General features: G+C 49.3%; 1 non-coding gene across 1 annotated transcript in view; it reads right to left on the bottom strand.

The window, feature by feature from the left end:
- Positions 1 to 7,204: 7,204 nt before the first annotated feature.
- LOC122094613 overlaps positions 7,205 to 7,500 on the bottom strand; it is a 3,409-nt gene continuing 3,113 nt past the window's right edge. Inside the window, exon 1 of the ribosomal RNA XR_006144926.1 lies at positions 7,205 to 7,500. This exon is cut by the window's right edge and continues 3,113 nt beyond it. This is a non-coding gene — a ribosomal RNA (28S ribosomal RNA).

Genomic DNA, 7,500 nt, shown 5'->3' with positions numbered 1-7,500 from the left:
GCACAATCCACCACCAAACCTACTACAATGTAATAAGGATTTGGTAGAAGAAAAATCAATAGCCCTGCTAAGCACGAAAATTTCAACAATCAACAGGGGTCGAGGGACCCGAGATCTATCTCCACCTACAAGCTTGCAGCCTACATTCTCCAGAGACCCGCATTAATGTCGTATTATAACACTTGCGGCAGAAGCCATGCAAACACCTTCGCACCTATGCACGACTTAGAAACGTTATTCGCCAAATAGAAAAGGCCACAAGACCAAGTATGAGAAAGCTCTCACAAGCAACAAACCCACGATAATGTAAATTTTTTAAATGAACAAGGGGAGGGTGGAAGGGACATGTGATTTGTCTCCACTTACAAGCTTGCAACCTATATTCATCAGAGGCCCACGTTAATGCAGTATTATAACACTTCCGACAGGTGGCATGCAAACACCTCCGCACCTAGGCACGACTTAGAAACGTATTTCCCCAAATACCATGAGCCCACAAAACCGAGCATGAGAAAACTCTTGCAAGCAACAAACCCACAAGAATATAATTTTCTTTTTAAAAACAAAAGTGGGGGGGGGGAGGGGGAGCGACTCTTGATCTGTCTCCACCTGCAAGCTTGCAAACCTATGTCCTCCAGAGACCCACGTTAATGTCACATTATCACACTTATGGCACGAGGCATGCAAACACCTCCGCACTTAGGCATGACTTAGAAATGCATTCCTCCAAATACCAAAGGCCACAAAACCGAGCATGACAAAACTCTTGCAAGTAACATACCCACGAGAATGGAAATTTTTTTAAAAAGCAAGGAGGGGGAAGGGACTCATGATCTACCACCACCTGCAAGCTTGCAACCTATGTTCTCCAGAGACCCATGTTAATGTCGTGTTATAACACTGGCCGCAAAAAGGCATGCAAGCACCTCCACACCTAGGCACGATTTAGAAATGCACTTCTCCAAATAGCATAGGCCACAAAACCGACCATAAAAAAACCCTTGCAAGCAACAAACCCACGATAGTGCAATTTAAAAAAACAAAAAACAATGGGATGGGGGGGAGGGACCAACCAAATATTTATTGTGCACATTGACTTGACCAATGATTTCGTCAAATGTAGACAACTCCCCACCCCTTGCACCATGACCTACATATGATGATAAGCCAAAGAGCAAAGAGGGGTGGAAATGCGTGACTACGACCACGCTCACAAAAAGTGGCACTAGCACAACAACACATGGCAGGAAGCAAAGCACGTCAAACTACCACGGTGCCTAGATGGGATTAATCAACGGGGCCAACGTGTCATTTCCATATTTTTCCCATGCCATGACTCCCTTGGGCATGCTGTACAAAAAAAGCAAAAGTGGCAGTAGGCTACGATGAGGGTGTAGGTGCACTGTGCAGGCAACCATGCAAACCCACCAGCACGCATTGGCTGGCCAAGGTGCAAAACAAGGGGCTAATCATTCGGACCATCATGCCATGTTGCTGTCCTTCACATGCCATGCAACTCTTGGGCATGCTGTGTGGCTACCGGTGTATGTGGCAGTAGCTATGCAGGGAGCCATGCACGCCCAGCAGCACTCCATGGCACGCCACAGCGCACATCAAAGGCAATCATCGGAACCAACATGCCTTGATGGTGATTTTCACATGCCAAGCCTATCTTGGGCATGCCATGCGGCTATGGGCGTATCTGGCAGTAGCTGTAAGGGCACGGTAGCACAAGGTAGGAACCCTTGTGGACGCAACAGCCCAGGGTGGCAAGCAACGGTGTGCAACAGAGGGGCTGAACATCGGGACGCATTGGCCATTTACTTGTTTAAATATGCCATGCCTCTCTGGAAACTACTGTGCAGCTACGGACACATATGTCAGCAACTGTGGGGGCATGGTAGCGGTAGGTAGGGAGCCATGGGCACCAAGCAGCACACGGTTGCAGGCAATGGTGTGCGACAGATGGGCTGACCATCGGGACAGACGAGCCCTATAATTGTTTTCACATACATGCCAAGCCTTTGTTGGGCTTTCTTTGCTGCTATGAGCATAGGAGGCAATAGTAGTCAAGGCATAGCGGTATAGATTAGGCAACCATGAGGGCCAAGCAGCACACCGTGGTAGGCGCAACGCACACCAAGGGCCAAATCTTCAAAACCAACATACCGTGAAGGTGTTTTGAACAGGCGATGCCACTCTTGGGCATGCTGTATGGTGACAGACGCATGTGACGGAAGATGTGGAGGCACTGTAGTGCAAGGCAGGCAGCCATGCGTGCCCAGCAGCACACAATGGCAAGCAACTGTGTGTGGCAGAGGGGATGACTGCCGGGACGGATGCGCCATATACATGTTTTCACAAGCCACACCTTCCTTGGAAATTCTGTGCGTCGACGGGCACATATGGTAGTAGAAGTGGAGGCATGGCTACGCATGGTAGGCATCCATGTGTGCCAAGCAGCCCACGATGGCAGGCAACGCTGTGCGACAGAAGGGGGCGGTGTTGTACGACAGAAGGGCTGACCATTCGCAAGCACGTACACCTTCGTTGGGCATGTTGCGCCGCGACTAGCACACGTTACAGCAACTATGGGCTCATGGCGCGTAAGGCAGGAAGCCATGACCGTCCAGCAGCAAGCAGTCGCAGGCCTCGACGCACACCAAGGGCCAACTCCTCGAAACCCACGTGCCATTTCACTTTTTTTCCCATGCCATGGGTCTTTTGGGTTTGCCTACCATGCTCGCTCATTTTCTACTGCCCCTCTGTGCGCACCTCCCTTTCTCAAGGTAGCTCTTATGCTCTTTGCCCCTTTCCAAAAGGAGACATGACCCCCCCACAAAAATATACCGGTCTATTTTTTGAGCTTCAAATATCCAAATCAAATGAAACTTGGTATGAAATTAAGGAAAAATACAAAGATTATTTTATATAAAAATCATAGTTTTCTGATAAATATTTATTTTTTTATTAATATTTTAATATTAAAAAACATATTAAATTCAAAAAACTTTGAAAAATCCATTTTAATGTATTTTTCTGAAAACTAAATTTTGGATGTCTTCCAAAGGTTGATAGAATTTTTTGAAAAATATTGGACTATTCCAACATATTTTGATATTTTTTAATATTTTATGATTGAAACATTACGAAAAATACCCAAAAAATGGAAATACGGGGTTTAAGTGAAAATGATTGTACTTTGGGTGCCAAATAGCCAATTGCAAGGCTTTTCCAACCCAAAGGGATGTTTTGCACAACATGATTTAAAGACCCAAACTATGTTGTGTGGGCATGGCCTTGGCCTGTGCAGCAGTCGGTGCCTCATGTGCAGTCGAAGGCCGCAAAGGAGCCTTTGTTGCATGGGCCATGGGGACCACGGCAGCACCCATGTGTGAGCCATGTGCGTACGGACGTGGACACGAAAGTGCAGCAATACGTGCAACCGTGTGCACGCCAAGTGCTGAAATGCCCGTGGCATGTGCGGCCATACCAGCCATCATGACTGACGCATGGGAGGCCATGCCATCGAACTTGCGCTCGGTAGTGCAGCCATGGGTGATGCATATGGGACCATGCAACGTAACCTTGCGCGTGGTGGTGCAGTGCCTGCAACCTCGTGCGTGGCACTTCTGGCAAATCCCGAAACCAAGCGCGTGGCGAGGCAGCGATGGGCGTGGCACATGTAGCCATGCATGCGACCTGGGGGGCGGTGTGGAGCAATGCAAGCAACCTTGTGAGTGGTAGGGCAGCCAGGGGCACGGCTGTGCAGCCATCTGCTTGTCATGTACGCCATGCCTATAAACTTTTGCTTGGCATGTGCGGCCACACGCGAAATCATTTGCGAGGCTTGTGCAGCCATGGTCGCAACCATGTGCGTGGAAGTACGGCACGGGCAGCAGCCCAGTGCGCATTGCCTGCACCATTGCCCACAGCCATATGCGGCCGTGCCTACCACCTTGCGTTCGGTTGAGCACCCTTTCCCGCAGCAATGTGCGTTGTTGCCTGCCACCTTACGCATGGTGTGCACCCTTGCCCCTAGCCATGTGCGCGCGGTAGCCTGCACCCCTTCTCACGATACTGGAGCCTTACTCGCAACCGTGGCCTAGTTTGTGTGCAACCATGTGTGTGGCAGCCTGCCTCGACGCCAGCAGCCTTGCATGCGCTAGTGAAACCTTGACCGCAACGATGCCTACACCTTGTGAGTCCATGCCAGCTGCCTTCCGTGTGGTAGTGCAGCCATGCCTGCCACCATGCACGCACATTGTGCGGCCCTGCATGTGGTACTGCCGCCTTGTGCACTGCCTTCATATGCACTTAGGCACCCTTAGGGGAGCACACATAGGCATTATCATGCGCACGTATATGTGCACACTTGCGGCATTCAAGAGCACAATTAGGCGACACTTGGGCTACACTTGGGTGCACGCGTAGACACACTTATTCAGCACTTGCGGCACGTATAGGCACATTTAAGGTGACACTTGGGGCATTCAAGAGCATGCACAGGCACACTTGGGTGCACACTTAGGCAACAGTTGTGGGCATGCATGGGCACAGTTAGGCAACACTTGGGCCATTCATTGTGCACATGTAGTCAACACTTGGGGTGTTATGCATCCATTCACTATGTACACGTGGGCACACGTAGTCAACACTTGGGGGCATGCGTAGGCACACACTTGGGCCATTCAAGAGCACATTGTCATTGCTTTAGACCACTCTAAGCAACCGTGCCAGCACTTAGCACTTCCACTAGCGCTAAGTTAGCCTAACCACCCTCCTTAAGGGACTAGGAAAGAGAAGAAGTGAACATAAGAGTGAGTTTGAGAAGAATGAACTCTTATAGCACTAGAGAACTCTTGAGTACAAGGCTTGAGAACTCATTTGCTTGGTTGAACACTCTTAGTTGGTCCTTGGTGAGTGCCTTTGCCAAATGAGGCAACACCTACCCCAAGTTACAAAGGATGGATAAGATATTTACAAATGTCCTCCATCCAACAGTTGGGGAGGAAACTAGAAGCTTCCCACCTCCTTAGCGGAGCTCTAGAAATCTCTCCCAGAATATCTCCTGTGAATATCTTCTACAAAAATCTACAATAAAATATCTATTGTTACTACACCTTTGTAGAAAACTCTACAACTTGGACCTTACTTAGCCCAACGGCCTAAGTCTATGGGCTTGGTGAGCTAGGCCCGTGGGCCTATGTTGGGCAGGTCGTGACACTCTCCCCCACCTAAATTTGTTACACCCTCGTCACAACCTCCTTGTGGTACTTTTATTCACGAGTCATCTCAGTATGCCAGCTGTCTCTTATCTCGTCTCGCTCTCTGGTCGCCCCTTCCACTTGACTAAATACTCCACGTAAGGAGATAGTTTGTGTCCCTGGATGATTGGATCAGCAACCAAATTAGCCTCCCACTCATAAGGAGTAATACCTATTGGGGTTCTTATTGTAGTCACATAACTTGAGCCTCCTACAACGTTGTCTGATTGTCTCCGTTCTCTCGTTTGCATCTTCCTCTTTCTTGGCATGGATGGCTTGCTCCCAAATTCTCCTTGTCTTGCCCTCCCGTCCAAGGGCAAGTAATCACCTAGCCCCTGGATGGTGTTGGAGAACTCCTTTAGTCCTAAGGTTCATCTTGACCCCTCGAGCAACATTACGTATGGGGCATTCTTTGGAGTTGATAGTCTTAGGACACCCTTGGCCCGAGTTCCTTTGCCTCCTCCGTGAAGGCAAGGTTATGTGTGGCTCTTGTATCTACCTTCACCTGTGTGGGCTTCCCATTGATGCACACTTTTGCACACATCAACCCCTTTTGAGAGTTAAGGGCCTTGACCCCTATCTCGACCCTGGTGGCACCACACTGCATTGGGGACCCCATGCAAGGTGGCCCTTCCTCTTGGCCCTTTCCCTCCAATAGGGCACTATGAGCTTTCCTCCTGGGGCAATCCCTAAACCAATGTAGTTCATCATATAGGAATCACTTGTCTCTAGGCTTGAACTAATTCCTCTTATCATGCTTGTGCCTTAGTGCCTCTCTTTTATACATATCACGAGAGGTAGTGGCTTCCCTCGCCGCTGTCCTCCTACTCTTCCCATACTTCTTCTCCAATACGAGCTTCCACCTTATCGAAATCCTTTGCATACTTGAGCCTTGAAGGTGGCAACCATCTCCTCTTGGTTACTTACTATGGTGTTGAGAGCACCTTGTAGGGACCCCTTGAGCTCTCCGATCTGGCCATCAAGCTCCCCACCACTTTTCCACATGGCCTTTGAGCTCCTCCCCACTTTGCTCTGCGACATTCAGGCACCACTTTGCCTCGGCCAATACTGGCTCCCCTCGAGCTAAGCGAGGCCCCTTAGAGACGCCAAAGTCGACGGACTTGCTTTCGCTCCTTTGTTGCTTACTTGTGTAGGTGTTGGTCTCTATTCCATAGTTTTAGCTCACCTATCTCATATCCCACAAGCTTGGCTCCCTCGCAACCGAAGCTCTGACCCCACAACTGTCACGACCATAGACCTTTCTAAGAGACTGCGTCGGCTTTTAGCACTCCCACTAGCACTAAGTCAGCCTAACCACCCTCCTTAAGGGACTTGGGAAGAGAAGAAGTGAACACAAGAGTGAGTTCGAGAAGAATGAGCTTGTATTGCACTAGAGAGCTCTTAAGTACAAGGCTTGAGAACTCACTTGCTCAGTTGAACACTCTTGGTTGGTCCCTGGTGAGTGTCTTTGCCAAATGAGGCAACACCTATTTGTAGGCATCCCAAGTTACAATGGATGGCTAAGATATTTACAAACATCCTCCATCCAATGGTCGGGGAGGAAACAAGAAGCTTCCCACCTCCTTAGTGGAGAACTCTAGAAATCTCTCCCAAAATGCCTCCTATAAATATCTTCTAGAAATATCAACAATAAAATTATCTAGAGTTGCTACACCTTTGTAGAAAACTCTAGAACTTGGACCTTACTTAGCCCAATGGCCTTAGTCCATGGGCCTTTGTTGGGCAGGTCGTGACAACGTGTACACTTAGTGGCACTCAATGTGCACGCATAGGCACACTTCACTTGGGCAACATACATAACCATACTCAGGCAACCGTTGGGTCAGTTAACACTTAGGGGCATATCTGGGGCCACGCGTGGACAATCCTAGCCTCAAGAGGGTGTGGGGTGAAAGAAAGGGGAAAAATATGGGGGCATGAATCGATGCGACACGAGGCCGAATCTCAGTGGATCATGGCAGCAAGGCCACTCTGCCACTTACAATACTTTGTCGCATATTTAAGTCATCTGCAAAGGATTCTACCCATCGCCCAACAGGAATTACGCTTCAAGGCAGCACACACAACACGTCCACTGTGGGGGCTTGGCCAACGACATGTGCCTCTGGGGCCCGGAGGGCCCCTACTATGGGTTGGAAAACAGGCGACGGGCATAGGTGTCTCTTCTTTAGCCTGGATTCTGACTTAGAGGCATTTAGTCATAATCCGGCAC

The sequence above is a fragment of the Macadamia integrifolia genome, chromosome 11, assembly GCF_013358625.1.
Source record: "Macadamia integrifolia cultivar HAES 741 chromosome 11, SCU_Mint_v3, whole genome shotgun sequence".
Classification (NCBI taxonomy): Eukaryota; Viridiplantae; Streptophyta; class Magnoliopsida; order Proteales; family Proteaceae; genus Macadamia; species Macadamia integrifolia.
The sequence above is the reverse complement of the archived record's forward strand: the minus strand, read 5'-3'. Positions and strand labels throughout refer to the sequence as shown.